Source organism: Papio anubis, chromosome 8 (assembly GCF_008728515.1).
Source record: "Papio anubis isolate 15944 chromosome 8, Panubis1.0, whole genome shotgun sequence".
NCBI classification, from domain to species: Eukaryota; Metazoa; Chordata; class Mammalia; order Primates; family Cercopithecidae; genus Papio; species Papio anubis.
Window position 1 is genome coordinate 18,309,747 of NC_044983.1, and position 16,937 is coordinate 18,326,683.

General features: G+C 48.6%; 1 pseudogene; it reads left to right on the forward strand.

Annotated features, from left to right (window-relative positions):
* Positions 1 to 6,512: 6,512 nt before the first annotated feature.
* LOC116268813 lies at positions 6,513 to 6,608 on the forward strand (annotated as a pseudogene).
* Positions 6,609 to 16,937: the final 10,329 nt, after the last annotated feature.

Sequence of the window (16,937 nt, forward strand, 5' to 3'; positions counted from 1 at the left end):
TGACCGTGGCTCCCCCTGAGGCTGAGGCACACGTGAACAATGCCTCGGTCTCCTTTGTAGGAGCCTGAGGGACCCTAACCTAGAATCAAGCCCATGGCTGTTTGCTGTGGTTAGCAGCTACAAGTAGTGCACATGTGATATGCCACTGTTCTCTAAAGAATTTCATCTCCAAACTACTAGAGCATTTTCTAAATCTAACAGGTAACAGTGGTCACATAGCCCTTTATCCGCAGATGCAACTAGAAAATGGCTTGGCCAGGGTCACAAGGGAATGGCAGAACATGAGCTGGAACCTGGGTCTTTAAACCTGGGCTAGTGCTTTTCCCAAAGCATGATGTTAACATCCAACGGCCATTCCACGCATCAAAATGGCGTTCACAAATGTCAATCTTGCTAGAAACCAGGATTTTGTATTGTGGCTAAAGTTCCGTATCCTGGTGGACAGAATGGTAGCGTGAACGTAAACCAAAGGCCCTGACTTTGGACCTAAGAACTTCAGGGCCTACACTAAAAAGTTAAGCTTTTAGGGGAAGGTAAGATGGGAATGTGTGTACAGACAGTAGCCTCCAAATGCATCTAATTTCTTTTCTAAGCAGTCATATTCTTCATTTCCACAAGAGGGCAGCAGCCCCTGAATGGTGTCACAATGGCTGAACACTGAGTTCCAGAAACAGACACTTTCGGCTCAGGGACTGGCAATCAACAGTTCTTTTGGAGCTGCATGTTAGTCTGGGGACTGTAAGGGAACATGCTCTGATAAAAGATAAACTGAAATCGGTGTAAGGAGCCCTGTACTGTGGAATCGGGAGGTCGGGGTAGAGAGATGGCAGGGAAGATCTGGTCCAGCCCTTTCCTGATAACTGAAGGGCTTTCTGAGCATCTGAAGCAGTGAGATCCAGCTTCTAGTGAAGGTGGGACAGTGTCAGGAGGCAGTCCACTCAGGGGTGGGCATCTCTGTTAGTTGGAATTGGAATAATCTTCCTAAACCAAGAAACTTGCCTCCCTCTAACTTCAGGGAGGGGTATCCTTGGGCTGTCCCCTAGGGCTCTCCCAGGTGTTGACCCTCTACCATTCTGAAGTTAATTGGCCACTTCTAAGTCTTCAGTCTAAATGTTTCTAGTTCCCTTAACCATCGCTCCCTTTATGAGTAAGGGAGTTACTCATCTCTCTGGTAACTGAACAGGTTTAGAAGTCAGATCTAGCCTCCTGACATAGTACTTTGGTTCTTGAGTCTGTGCTGTCCATAGAAAATCTCCAAAATCTAGAGCTCAGCTCTTGGAAATCAAGGCCTCTCCCAGACGGGAAGCTGGAGCTGGAGGCGAGCACTGACCATGGGCCTTGGGACCAACTCACAGAGGCCGGGACTCTCATTCAAGCTTAGGTTGCTGGAAACCTCAATATGCTCTGACCTAAGACATTCTATTCTCTGGTTCTACTATACTTTTCCACAGGATCTACTATTCAGTAGCACTCAAGTGTGGCCGTAGCACTAAGGAAACTTCATTAGTGGTTTACCTACTAGACGTTCATTGTTCATGTAAAACTTGGAAAGTACAGGTAAGCATGAAGAAGAGAGTTCCATAATCCTATGACTTTGAGGAAATTTAACATTTTATCATACAGAACCTTTCAACAATCATGACTTTACCAGCTGCGGCTTTGCCCTTCTGTCTTGTTAAGCCAAAGCCCACGGCATTTCTGGCTGCTTTCTCCTTGTATATACCGTGTATATATAAGATAATGGGAATCGTGTCAAGAAGATATGTGTTTAAGGTGTAAACTTTCAGTGCATGCGATTACAAAACAGCCATGTGGTTTAATCTGAGGGGTCCATTGAAAAACAAAAGTAATTTCAATATAACAAAGTTCTATTGAATTCCTTAGATTACATGTGCCATGAGGGGAATTGTGGTCCTTTAGCAGTACTTCTCAAAAGCCCCTTTCTTCTTCTTTTTTTTTTTTTTTTTTTTAATGTCTCACTTTGTCACCCAGGCTGGAGTGCAGTGGTGTGATCTTGACTCGCTGCAGCCTGCAACCTCTGCCTCCTGGGCTCAAGCAATTCTCCTGCCTCAGCCTCCTGAGTACCTGGGATTACAGATGCACGCCACCACACCTGGCTAATTTCTGTATTTTTAGTAAATACGAGGTTTCACCATTTTGGCCAGGCTGGTCTCGAACTCCTGACCTCAAGTGATCCACCCGCCTCGGTCTCCCAAAGTGTTGGGATTACAGGCGTGAGCCACTGCACCCGGCCAAAAGCCCCTTGCTTCTCATGGGTCTGCTGCTGTTTCCTTCAGCCACTTTGGTTTTCAGGGAGGGTTCAGGAAACCATCCTCCATTGTGCTTCTTTCTGGCCTTTGCTACCCCTGTTTCCCATCATGAGACCCCAGGAACTGAAGTGGTGAGGATGAATCCCATGGGACGATGAGGAATGAGACCAGGCTGAAGGTGTGAGACTCGGCAGAAGCCCTCCTCCACCTCCACCAAAAGGCAGGGGCGGAGTAAGGGCTGCAAGGTTTGAAGGTTTGTATGCACATTTCTGTGTTATCCAGAGAGGGGAGGAGACAGAGTGAGTGAGTGAGTGAGTTACTAGTTACTGTGTGTGTGTGTGTGTGTGTGTGTGTGTGTATTTAACAGCTTTACTGCAATATAATTCACATACCATCCAGTTCACCCATTGAAAGTGCCATTCAATGATTTTTAGTCACAGAAGTCACCGAGTGTGCAACTATCACAATCAATGTTATAACATTTCCATATTCTCTCCCCACCCCCAAAAGACTGTACTCATTAGAAGCTACTCTCCATTTCTCCCCAACCCTACCACTGATCTTTCTGTGTCTGGATTTGCCTGTTCTGGATTGTGTGTGTGTGTGTGTGTGTGTGTGTGTGAGATGGAGTCTCACTCTGTCGCCCAGGCTGGAGTGCAGTGGCATGATCTCAGCTGACTGCAACCTCTGCCTCCCAGGTTCAAGCGATTGTCATGTCTCAGCCTCTCGAGTAGCTGGGATTATAGGCATGCGCCACCACGCCTGGCTAATTTTTGTGTTTTTAGTAGAGATGGGGTTTCACCATGTTGGCCAGGCTGGTGTTGAACTCCTGACCTCAAGTGATCTGCCCTCCTCGACCTCCCAAAGTGCTGGAATTACAAGCATGAGCCACCGGCCTGGCCTGTTCTGGATATTTCTTATAAATGGAATCATACAGTGCTTCTTTCAGTTAGCACAGTGTTTCTCAGTTTCATCTAGGTCACGACACATAATCAGGCTTCATTTCTTTTTATTAGCAAATAATATTTCATTAGATGAATATACTACTTTGTGTGTATCTATTCATTGGTGGACAGACATTTGAGTGGTTTCTGCTTTTGGGCCATTAATGCTGCTGTCAACATTCATGTATCAGTTTTTGTGTGGATGTATGTTTCATTCCTCTTGAGTATATCCCTAGGAGTGGAATGGCTGGGTCATATGATAGCTCCATGTTTGACCGCTTGAAGAACTACCAAACGACTGACCAAAGTGGCTCCCGCATTTTATATTTTCATTGGCAGTGTGCGGGGGCGGGGTTTTTATAATGCCCAATCATCAGGTTTGTTCAGGAAGCAAGTAACTTCTAGCTTATTTACTGAGCTTTTAAAGATATACTTAATGTTGTTTCTTAAGAAAAACCAGGTCTTTCTTTACTATGAGACTCCAAGTGCTTTAATATAGTTGAAACTAAAGAAACATAAATTTTACATTCTGCTTCTTAATTGCATGGGAAACTGCACTTATTAAGTGTTCAGTTTAATGACTATATAACACTTTATCATAAATATACCCTTATTTTCTCTGTTGTTTAACATTTAGCATGTTTTCAACTTTTGCTTACACTGTGATGGATTTGTTGGTACATAAATATTCATCTGTGTTCTGGGATATTTAAGAGACTTCCAAAAGTATAGGACAAAGAATATGAACAGTACCAAAGCTCATGACTTATATTGGCTCCACCGCTCTAAAGATGTATGACAGCCTTTGGTCTCACCATGATTTCGTTGCAGCCTCTCTAGCACTGGGTGTTCATTCTTGTTAAAACACTAAAACCAAAAATGCCTTAATTTTAAGAAAATTTTCTTTTAGAGTAACATACATAGAAAACTGCACAGATCATTACTGTGATAGTTTGACGCATTTCCACAAAATAGACACACCTGTGTAACAAGACCCAAGTTACTGGACAGGACATTTCCAGCCTCTCAGAGGTCCCCATCCTGTCCCCTTTCAGTGACTAACCATCTCCCCTTTCTCTCCAGAAACCACTATCCTGACTTGTAATAGGGGGAAAAAATCCTTGCTAATTTAATACATTAAAAAATATACTGTATTAAAGTAAACCAAGTTATCACAGAATTCCAACATTTTTAAGCCATCTGTATTTCTTGTGGAAATCCAGGGCCTAGCCATGTACTTTGCAAAGCTAGGTTTCTTCCTTTTAAGGTCCCCAGATGGGTGGAGGACAGGGAGCCCACGTGATTCCTACAATCCAGGAAATCTAAATCTGGCCTGCGGCCAGTGTGCCGTGGCTGTGCCCAGGATCCCTCTTGGGCAGCACATGGGACCTCTTTCTTGCCATATTCTCTAGGTAATGATGGGCTTTTTCCTGTCCCTCCTATATCAACAAATCAAACTCCAGGGGATGCCAATCCAAGACACAGAGCCAGCAGCAGAGCTTTTACACGATGAATGGACCGTTTCACTCAAGGCAGGACACTGCTGAACTCACTGCTCCGCTCCTGATCAATTTTTCTGAGGTGGTGAGCTCCCTTTCTAGAACAGGATAGAATAAATACCTTAGAGGGCCATGGCTCTTTCCCCTACAGACCTGTGCAGAAGTCTGGAATGGGAAGCTCTGGCTTCCCAGCTTAAGGACAAGAGGATCTTTTTCTTCCAGACCTGGCACTTTTCCCCAGCTCTGCCTCATGGACTCTTTCCCTGGTCTTCCCCTTGCTTTGAAAAATACAAATACCAACGTACAGGAAGTAACATTAACACAAATTCAAGCAATTGGAGCTCTCTGGGGAGGTATTTAGTACTCTGCTGCTGCCATGTAAAAAGAAGGAATAAGGAATAGAGTTTTCCTCAAGAGCCCAGGAGAGATTCCAAGTGCATGGCTGTTGTCAGCACAAACCCCCATGCCCATCTCAACCCACTGTCCTCTAATATTGAAGATAGGGCAGGGGGAACATTACCGCCCGCTACCTGAGGTTCGGGGAGGCCAAGTAACTGACCCAGATTTAGTGGAACAACTGGGATTGGAACTCGAGGATGCTGAAATCTGGTGGAGATTCCTTGTGTTACTCTGTGTTCCTGCTGTGCAGAAAGGTCCTCGGATTGTGGTCGCCTAAGATGGAAAATCATGGGCTTTGGAAAACAGCAGATCCAAGATGAATTCTATGTTCTACTGTTACATTATGAGAATTAAAGTTGTTTACTATCTCTGACCCTATTTATCATATAAATGGGGACAATGAACTGTTAAAGATTAAGTGAAAATGCTACAAAATAGCTACCAGAGTATCTGGGTTTGAATCCTGGCTTTGCCTTTTTCTTTTTTTTTTTTTAGACGGAGTCTCGCTCTGCCGCCCAGGCTGGAGTGCAGTGGCCGGATCTCAGCTCACTGCAAGCTCCGCCTCCCGGGTTCACGCCATTCTCCTGCCTCAGCCTCCCGAGTAGCTGGGACTACAGGCGCCCGCCACCGCGCCCGGCTAGTTTTTTGTATTTTTTAGTAGAGACGGGGTTTCACCGTGTTAGCCAGGATGATCTCGATCTCCTGACCTCGTGATCCGCCCGTCTCGGCCTCCCAAAGTGCTGGGATTACAGGCTTGAGCCACCGCGCCCGGCCGGTTGCCTTTTTCTAATTAATTGCATGACAAATGGCAGAAACGTCATACAGTAGAAAAGAGAGATGAGAGGTCCTCTAGGTGAGTGGGGAACTGTTTAATCTCATGGCTTCCATTTCTACATCTCTAATAATATACCTTAAAAAAAAAAAAAAAAAGCTTAGGGGTCAGGTACAGTGGCTCACACCTATAATCCCAGCACTCTGGGAGGCCAAGGCGGGAGAATGACTTGAGGCCAGGAGTTTGAGACCAGCCTGGGCAACATAACAAAACGCTGTCTGTACAAAAATAAAAATGAAAATTAGTCAAGCCTGGTGGCATGTATCTGTGGTTCTAGCTACTCAGAAGGCTGAGTCAGGAGGATCTTTTGAGCCTAGCAGTTCAAGGCAGCAGTGAGCTATGATCATGCCACTGCACTCTAACGTTGGCAACAGAGTTAGACCCTGTCTCTGAAAGAAAAGGAAAAACAAGCTTTATATTTTTATGATAAAATGAATTCACAGTTTTGAGAGATTTAAGGCCCATTCCTCAATGACTATGTCATTTAGCCTTAATTTCCTTACCTGTAAAGCAATCTGTGCAGGGATTATCTCTGTATCACCGGGTGATTGTAGACATCCAAAGTAGGTGCTCACTTCGGCAGCAGTATACTAAAATTGGAACGATACAGAGAAGATTAGCATGGCCCCTGCACAAGGATGACATGCTTTTAAAATATTTTTTTAAAGAAGAAAGAAAAAAAAAATCAAAAGTAGATGCAAACTATTTTACGATCTCATGATCTCAAAACAAAGGGAAAAGAGTAAGATTCCTTGTCTCCTAGAAGAATTAGTGATCTTAAGTTGCCATGAGTGTCTAGAGGAAGCTAATGTTTTATTGTGTCTCTTATGTGGCTGATGAGAGACATTCTATTTTATTAATGATGGTACTGAAGCCAGATGTTCAGTAACTTGCCTAAGTTCACAAAGGTAGTGTGTGACCAGCCTGGCTCTAACTCATGGCTGCTTCTCCAAAGACCATGGTTTTTTTTTGTTTTGTCTTTGTATTGTAGGGTAAGAAGGTTATGACCAGGCCCTTAAGTGTTATCAGAGAAATAAGGTCAATGGCTATAAAAGTGGGTATGCAAAATTTCTTAGTGGGATGGCTAACCTTAGGGATCCCAGAATTGTATTCCTAAGTAAAACTATTTCAGGAAAGACAGGCTTGGGCCTGGCACCCTTTTCATAAGAGCAAAATAAAATACCAAACTCTACTGACCTTGTACTATCTTCTCTCCACGTCAACCACCACGACTCCCAACCATATGAAAAGAGAGGCCCCCAGAAAGCTGCCCTGAGGGCGGTCGGCATGGCAGCTAGAAGCTCTGATGCACCCACTAACCCAGAGGACCTCTCATTTCTGCTATGTGACACCCATCAACGAGCAGGTCTCAGAGGACAGGGATGGGTAGTTACTAGAGAGCTCTTATAGCCTGAGGACAAGACAAGATCCTCGTGGCTCCTGAGGGACCCAGGAAGGCACAAGGAGCAGGTGTCAGCTTCAGAAGCCTTTCCCCTGCAGGTCCCCGAGTCTTGGTGGCACAGCCCTGTCCCGTCAAGGAGCAGGTGCCCTTCCCCAAGGAGAAGCTCCAGGGAAGGCAGCCCTGGGCATCACCCCCAGGCAGCAGCTGCTCATGCCCGAGAGAGGGAGCCCACCCTCCCCAGCTCTGGCTGCGCCCTTAGACCCCAAGGCCCAGCCACCACAGCTCAGTTTGGTCATTGACGATGCCTAGAGATTGTGTCACCAGTCCTTCCGGAGCAAGAATTACTTCTCAGCTCAGTGCCCAAAAAAAGGAGAGCGGGCTTGAATCCTAATTCCTAGATAGGTGATTGACCACCTCATGGCATCCCCAGGAAGTGCTAATTTTTTAACAGATTTCAAGAAAGGACCAGATATGTCCTTCTCAAGCTGTTCTCTCTTCTTCTCTTCCTCTTTCTCCCCCTCCCACTTCCTTTTCCCAAATCTGAACACTCGGGTGCTCAGAATGACAGAGACAGCTGTGCTGCCCTTTGGGTTGGCCGGGGCAGCCTGGTTTTCTTTTGCTATTTGGAGGACATAGGGGAGGAAGGCATATTGTAATCAAGCAGCAGCAACAGCTTCTACTCTAGAGATTTTTAGACCCAGAGAGGACTGACTCTCCCCTCCTCTTTTTTTCTTCTTTTGAGACAGAGTCTCCCTCTGTTGCCCAGGCCCAGGCTGGAGTGCAGTGGCACGATCTTGGCTCACTGCAACCTCTCCCTCCCGGGTTCAAGTGATTCTTCTGCCTCAGCCTCCTGAGTAGCTGGGATTACAGGCGTGTGCCATTACGCCCGGCTAATTTTTACATTTTTAGTAGAGACGGGACTTCACCATGTTAGCCAGGCTGGTCTTGAACCCCTGACCTCAAGTGATCTGCCCACCTCAGCCTCCCGAAGTGCTGGGATTACAGGCATGAGCCACCGTGCCCGGCCTGACTCTTTTCTGAAGGCTGCCCTGGGATTGACCTGGCCCTGAACAGAGAGACGCTCAGCAGCAGCAGCACCATCATGGACCCCAGCGTAAAGCCCTCATAGTTTCAGGTCTGTGTCAGTTGGTATATGTGCGGAAACTTAGAGTGGCCATAGGTGCAGGTATCCATGTGTCTGAAGAGGCAGCAGTACTTTTAATCCTGTTACAGAAGTAAAATTAAAAGAAAAACACACACACACAAAAATCTTGCAACTCTCGCTGCATTTCCATTATTTACCATCAGGTGTCAGTAGACCACACGGGAAGAGGGAGCTTTAAGAGCCAGGGTGCTCAAGTCGGTGCCTGGGGAGGCAGCTCCTCTTCCGTATTCCTGTGGATCTCTTAGTGGGAGTCATCCTAGGCATCTCCTTTCCCCGTGCCCGCTGCCCTCATTCCACCCCGGTCTCGTTTGTCCTTGTATTCCCAGCAATTCTACACTGTAAGATGCCTTCTGTGTTCTCTGCAGGGCATCCCTCCCTGACTCGGGCTAGCAATGGCCAGAATTCATGCATTTACTGTGTGCCAGCTTGCCCTAATCATCTGATTTACTTATCAAAACAGCTCTCTGACATAGGCACAACTAGTTAGGCAGATTGACAGATCAGGAAGGGGCCTGGAGAGATGAAGGGCAGCTTAGTGGGATGCATGCATGTGGACTTTACCTGGGCGGTTTCCCCAGAGGCAGAGCCATGAGGCAGAGGCGTGAGGCCACTCCTCTCTCCAAATCATGCTAGATCACTGGGCTCTAAGTCAGCTCACAGGACAAGTTTTTGTTTTGTTTTGTTTTTTGAAATGGAGTCTCGCTCTGTCGCCCAGGCTGGAGTGCAGTGGCGCGATCTTGGCTCACTGCAAGCTCTGCCTCCTGGGTTCATGCCATTCTCCTGCCTCAGCCTCCCGAGTAGCTGGGACTACAGGCGTGCGCCACCACGCCTGGCTAATTTTTTTTTTGTATTTTAGTAGAGACGGGGTTTCACCGTGTTAGCCAAGATGCTCTCCATCTCCTGACCTTGTGATCTGCCCGTCTCGGCCTCCCAAAGTGCTGGGAATACAGGTGTGAGCCACCATGCCCAGCCAAGACAACTCTTAATAGTTTCTGCTACCTCATGGCAAAGCCCAAAGACTGACCTTCTAATTCTTCCCAGCACATTGCACAGGCAGAAGAGGGACAGTGATTATGCAGGGAGGGCAGCCTCCTTCCTGCCCCAGAGGCCCTGGCGCCAAGCACACCAGTTTTTGTTTTTGTTTTTGTCTTGTCTTCTCCCAAATAAGTCATACTGGAAAGCTCTCTTGCCCTAGCTTTAGGAGAGCAAGTATTAGGAGGGTGCTACTTCTTTGGTCAAAATCCAGCCGGGTGTGGTGGCTCACTCCTGTAATCCCAGCACTTTGGGAGGCCGAGGCGGGTGGATCACTTGAGGTCAGGAGTTCGAGACCAGCCTGGCCAACATGATGAAACTCCGTCTCTCCTAAAAATACAAAAATTAGCTGGACATGGTGGTATGCACCTGTAATCCCAGCTACTTGGGAGGCTGAGGCACAAGAATCACTTGAACCCAGGAGACAGAGGTTGCAGTGAGCCGAGATCAGACCGCTTGCACTTCAGCCTTGATGACAGAGCGAGACTCTGTCTTCAAAACAAACAAATCCTACTCTACACTTAAGTCCAGGTTGAGTAGTGTCCCCTGCCAAAAACTATATATTTAAATCCTAACCCCCAGTACCCAGAATGTGACCTTATTTAGAAATAGGGTCATTGTAGATATTAGTTAAGATGAGGTCACACTGAAGTAGGGTGGACCTCTAATCCAATATGACTGGTGTCCTTATGTAAAAACGGACATGTGAAGACAGAGGCCCTCTGTGAAGATTGGAGTGATGCAGCTACAAGCCAAGGAATGCTGAAGGTTGCCAGCAAACCGCTGGAATCTGGGAGAGCTGCAGGAAATAGATTCTCCCTCACAGCCTGCGGGAGGAACCAACCTTGCTGACACCTTGATTTTCAGACTTCCAGAACTGTGAGAGAATACATTTCAGTTGTTGAAACCTCCTGGCCTGTGGTTCTTAGTTACAGCAGCCCACCCAAGCAAAGGAATATAGTTCCTATTCCAATGCCTCCTCTTCAGAGCCACGGGGTCTTTTCCCTGTGGCAGGTCGGGACTGATGTCCCAGAGGGACCCAGGAAGGCACAAGGAGCAGGCGCCAGCGCCAGGAGGCCTTTCCCTCCTGGGAAAGAACAGGCACAGCTCTATCCCTTCCAAGGAGAAGCTCTGGAGAAGGCAGCCCTGGGCATCACCCCCAGGTGGCCGCTTTGCATGCCCCAGTCCACCTTCCCCAGCTCTGGCTGGGCCTATAGACCCCAGGCTCCAGGTGCCAGTGCTGGGAGTTTGTTCAGAGCACTCGCTCAGTGAACCTTGAATTTCAGGCTGTCTTGCTCAGCCTAGGAGCTGTTCAGGTTGGCCTTGTTTTATCTCAGCCAAGACAGATCTGCCCCACTAGGGCCCTAAAAGAGGCAGGTAGCCCAAGAGGTAACGTGGTCATGGCTGAGAAGGGGCAGATAAAGGATCTGGAGGAAGAAAGAAAGAAGCCATCCCTTCTTGAGCAAGGTCTGAGCACAGGAGGCCAGGATGGGGCTACCTGGTGTTTTTCTCTCACCTGACCTTACCCATTTTTGCGGGAGGCAGGTGCCAGGACTTAACCCTTTCTAGAGGCACCTTGGGTCCTAGTGAGGAAAGAGTATGTTGAATATTATTGACAGGTGTTTTACATACAGTTTCTCATGCCCACCCTGTAACGACTGATTCCTGTTTCACAGATGAGAAAACTGAGGTTTGGGTTAGATAACTTAACCAAAGCCCGACGGCGCGCTGGGTCTCACCGCCAGTCTCCATAGCTGCTCCTGCTCCTGCTCCGTCTGGTTCCCAAGCCCCAGCTTTCAGAGCAGAATCCTCCCATCAGTGGCGTTGGTTTTGACTTCTCTTGTGGAGAAGCTCTGGGGTTTAAGGTGGAGCCTCATGGGTGACCCTAGAACAGCCAGCTGGGACCCTCAGCCGCAGGGCAGCCTGGCGCTAAGCATCCTTATCAACAAGGTCACTGCTGATTGTTATCAAAACCACCAAATGTCCCATCCTCCTCCTGCGACCTGCCCGACAGCCTGGGGCTCCTGTAAGTGAGCTGCTGTTAAACAAAGGGCTGCTCATGCCACCCTCCCCCCACCCAGGGCCCAGTGGGGACAGCAGGTATCTAAGCAAATGGGAGCGGGACCGCAGCTGCCACCCAGCACATTAAACACACTGTTTTCTTAATTCCCCCTCCCTGCTAAGTGCTGATTACCGGGTCTGCCTGGGGCCTGATCCTCCAGCCACCTGACTTCAGCCAGTGGGGCACCCAGAGAACGAGAGCAGCTGGCGGGTCGCACTTCAGGCAGGGCAGCAGATGCAAGACACTGATTATTCTGGGAGGGCTGCACCCAGGGGCCTGCATTTGCACTTCAAAGGGGGATGGGCCCCTGTGCCCCACTCTTGGGACCTGGGTCTATTCTGGGGAAAATCATGTTGCTTTGAGTGAGTTACCCACCCGGGCCCCACCCCCTTCTTAACAGAGGGCGGTTTAAACAACCTCTCGGAGTTCACGGGCACTCGCTAGACACTCCCTGGGACCCTCCCCCGTCTGGCAGCCCTCCTTTCCATGGCGTTTGCTCCTATCTGGACGGAGCAGGAGGGACTTGGGCGTTTAGCAAGCCCCAGGAATCTCAGTCCTCCCAATGCCCCTTTTTATGGATTGAATTGTGTCCCCCCAAAAGACATGTTGATGTCCTAACTCCCAGGATTTCAGAATGTGACCTTATTTGGAAATAGGATCGTTGCAGATGTAATTAGTTAAGAGGAAGTGGCTCTTAATCCAATAGGACTGGTGTCCTTATAAGAAGAGAGACCCAGAGGGGGAAACGCCACACAGAGACACAGAGACAGGGAAGAGATAGCCGTGTAGACAGAGGTGAAGATGGGAGTGATGTGGCTACAAGCCGGGGAACACCTGGGGCCACCAGAAGCTGGAAGAAGCGAGGAAGAAAGCTCCGCTGGAGCCTCGTGGGGGAACGGAGCCCTGGACCAAGCACCTCAATCTTGGACTCTCAGCCTCTGGAACTGGGAGAGGATTAATTTCTGTTGTTTTAAGCCATGTGGTCTGTGTAACTCATTATGGCAGCCCTAGGAAACTGACAGACCCCTGAACTTCGTGGCAGAGTGTCACAAGGATCTCACTATGGTGCGATCCCACCCTGAAGCATGGCTGTGATAACCAGCCCTAGGGCTCCCACCCCTCACCCACTCCCCATTTCCCTCCTCCAACCCCCTCTTTGTAATTAAGCCCCGAAGTGATTAAGGAGTAACCAGTGCCCTGAGACTCCATCCTGAAATGGACAGATTGGACTAGACGCAAAGACTACTCCTCCTTTCCCCGAAGGGCAGGTGTTGCTGGCTTCCCTTCCTCTCAGGGCCTCTGAGAGAAAGCAGGGCCCCTCACTGTGCCCGCCCTTCCCGGGACACAAAGCAGGGGGAACCCCACCTCATGCTAAGCCTGCTCCCAGCTCCCCCCACCCCCAGGGTGCTGGGGGTCCTCACGGCCTCCGTGCAGCAGCACGTCCTGCTGTGGCAGGGAAAGCCCTCAGCTGTCCCTGACACCTCCCTCCCACATGGTCGCAGTCTTTTCTCTCTTCTCTCTGTTGGGTACAATAGCCTGGAAACAGCCACTTTCTCTGTCATTTACTGCCTAAAATGGCGGCCTTGCCAGGCAGTCCAAGTCCTTTCCGGGTCACCATGACCCTGTGGGTAGGAGGAGCTGGGCTCCTGGAGGTCAAGGGGTTTACTGAAGGCCAATTGGGAGAACTGGACATGGAGCTCCTAGGAAGTCTGACTCCCCGTCCAGAGCCCTTCCTGCCCTCATACTGAGCGTCTGCCGGGGGCCAATGGGTGCTGGACTGGCTTCTGGGGCCGATGTATTGGAGGATAAGATAGGGCCACCTGTCAGGGGTCACCTACAGCTGAGCTAGCTCTCAGTAAGGAGCCTGGCTCTTGGGCAACCCACAGAACAACTACAAGGAGCCACCTCCGCCCTAGCTCTCTTTCCTCGCCAGCCCAGTCTCTGGCTGGACCCCGAAGCACATTGGAGGCATTCAGCCAAGGTTCCTTCTCCCCGAGAGTTTGCTTCCTGTTGGCCAGTGTCCGCAAATCTCTACACAGTTGGCTGTGGGCAGGAAGAGTCACGTGAATGCAGCCCACCTGCAGCTTGGCCCGGGATGTGAGGTTTGTTTCGATGCCATCCATGGAGGGCTTGGGGGGTGGGGATCAGAGGGACTCCTGCCACATCCAGCCAGGGCGCTGGCTCAGGGCAGGGTTCAGAGGCAGGGGGCGGCGGAAATGATGAGCGCAGAGAAGAGGGGAGAGAAAGGGGGACGTGGGGGGACTCGAGGGTGACCCCCGATTCCCCTCCAGGGGGAGGCTTTCATTCCCCAGCTGTCGAGAGTGCAGAGCTGTGTCCCTCTTTGAGACTTGCCCTCGGCTGGAGAGAGCATCCTGGCCCAGGCACACACCCATCCTAGTTTGGGGAGGGGCCCAGGCACTGGCTGGGGTCTGGGGTTGGGGTAAGGGTGGGGACGTCAAGGCTTAGCCCTCCCACCCCACCCCAGGTGAGGAGCAGCTGGACCCTCCATTGTGACTGCCCCGTGGTGAACTCACCTCTCTACCCATCCTTCTGGCTTCTTTTCCCCGAGGTCTTCCCCAGGGAGTAGCCAGAAAAGCTTCCCTCAGACAGGTCTGCGTGCTGCGTCCTCATTCGCATCACAGGCACCTCCATGAGGTTAGCAAGTGCCCTGGTGCTGGTGGGGGTGGGGATGACAAGAAAGAATGGAAGGAAGGCAGCACCTTCCATATGCAGACACCCTGCAGCCCCTCCCACCCACATCCACACATCCACACACACACACACACACACACACACACCCGACTCATGTACATGCACATACACACAAATGCATACACACATACCCATATACATATACACACACAGATATGCACATATACACACACCCACATGCACACTCACACCTATTCCCATGTATACACACATACACACAAATACATACACATACATACACATATACATATATACACACACAGATATGCACATATGTACACATACACACACCTACCCCCATTTATACACACAAATACATACACACATACACATATATATACACACATACACGCAGATATGCACATATATACACATACACCATACACATGCACCTACCCCCATTTATACAAACACACACACAAATACACACATACAAATATGTGTATATACACACAGATATGCACATATATACACATACATACATACAATTATATGTAATACACTCTAATTCTATTTATACACAATAATATTATACACACACATACACATATACGTATACAGATATATACACACATACACAGATACGCACATACATATGCATACATACATACACATACACTCACACCTACCCCCATGTATGCACACACATACAAATACACACACATATACATATATACACACACAGATATATACATATATACACACACACCTACCACCCCACACACATATATATACTCTATATATATATATATACACATATACATGATATGTGGCATTACATATATATATATACATAGATATGTAATATAAATACATTATTATTAATTTACCTCTTTGCTGGGGGCATATACATGTAATACTACATATATATATATATACACATTATTAGATATACATGTTTACATATACACACACACAACCTATCACCCCACACACATATCCATATCCATATACATATGTACACACACATACACACACAGTCTCACACCTACCGCCATGTATACACATCACAATACATATACACATACATACAGCAGAGCATACACACATGCACATACATGCACTCCAACTCCACCTATATATTAAATATAAACATATACATGCATCCACATATATATACATAGACTCCACACCCACTCATACACACATGCATGCACTTACATACACACACTCACACATACACTCACCCCATATATGCACATGCACACATATACATAGACTCACACATGCACAGCTATATATATGCACATTCGAACGCATATGCATACCCACATACATACACAAACACACATAAAAACACATGCATGCACACACACAAACACCTCTGAAAAACACATGCATACACACACACAGATACCTTTGAAGTCCTAAGTTTAAAAGACATCTAGAAACTAGAGAAAAGGAGCAGTGTGTGTGTGTGGTGTGTGTGTCTACAGAAAAAGCACATTTGCTTAATAGGCTTTTTCCTTTTCTGATATAGCTGTACCCTTTGGGAATCTATAAGTAGGGAAATTCCTGATGAAACTATAATATTGTAAGACAGCAGCAGGAAATCGGGCCTGAGCGCTGCTCACTGCCTTGGGCTCAGGAAGCAGGGGGAGGCAGGCGGTAATCGGATTGGGTGGCGGGAGCGGGACTTTGAGTGGGGGACTTGCCTTTGGCTTTCTGCAGCCAAAGTCTTGGATGATGCCAGCTCTCCCTGGAGCTGGCCCATTGGCAGGGCTGTGTCCTCTCCCACTTTCTAAGTATAGTCTTGGAGGCCCAGCCAGATGAAGGCTGGAGCCAGAATTTCCCTGGAAAGCATTTGCTTCACAGGGGAGGGGCCTGGGAAGCTGGTGAAGGAGGCAGGTGAGGTTGACAGTGGGCAACTGCACTCAGGCAACTCCTTTCCTCTTTCCAAGGGGTGGGCGGGTCCCAGGCAGCCTTCCTGCCCCCCAGCATGGCAGCAATCCAGACGGGCAGAGCAGGCCAAGCACCTCCCGGCTCAGATGGGTGTTTTTCAGGGGCCAGAAGAAACGGTGGCCTGGGAGAGTTGGGCCACTCTGATGCGTAGCGTGGGAGGACAGCAGGGTGATCCTGACCACCACTGTGTCTCTTGTCCACTGCTGTAGCAAGGCTGGGAGGAGGAGGCAGTCTGGCAGCAGACCAAGAGCATGTGCCTTGGCCACAGTCGCAGGCCTGGGGCTGCGACTATCCACTGTGCACAGTATGATTTGCCTTGAAGGTGTAGAACGCAGGGCTGCTGTGAGGGTTAAATGCAAGTGACAGGACTGAGAAGTCAGCCAGCACCCAGCCCAGTCAATGCCAGGGACTCCAGGGCACTTCCTTTGTATTTAGCATGGATAATACCCACCACCCCCAGCCTGCTTTGCTGAGCCCCTCAAGTCTCTGCCTGGAAGAGCCAGTCAAGCAAAGGGAACCCTGGACCTTGAAACCCAAGTGCACGGCCCCCGCAACCCAAGAAGCGACCATCTGAATGACGGGCCATGGCAGGCAAATCGTCCTGTTATTTTTGGTGTAAGAAATTTAATTCGCTTCACATGTCACTGATTACAACTGCTGTGGTGAGCCTATTTACCTCTCAATTAGCTGTAATTGAGGCAGTGGGGGGGTCAAGGGG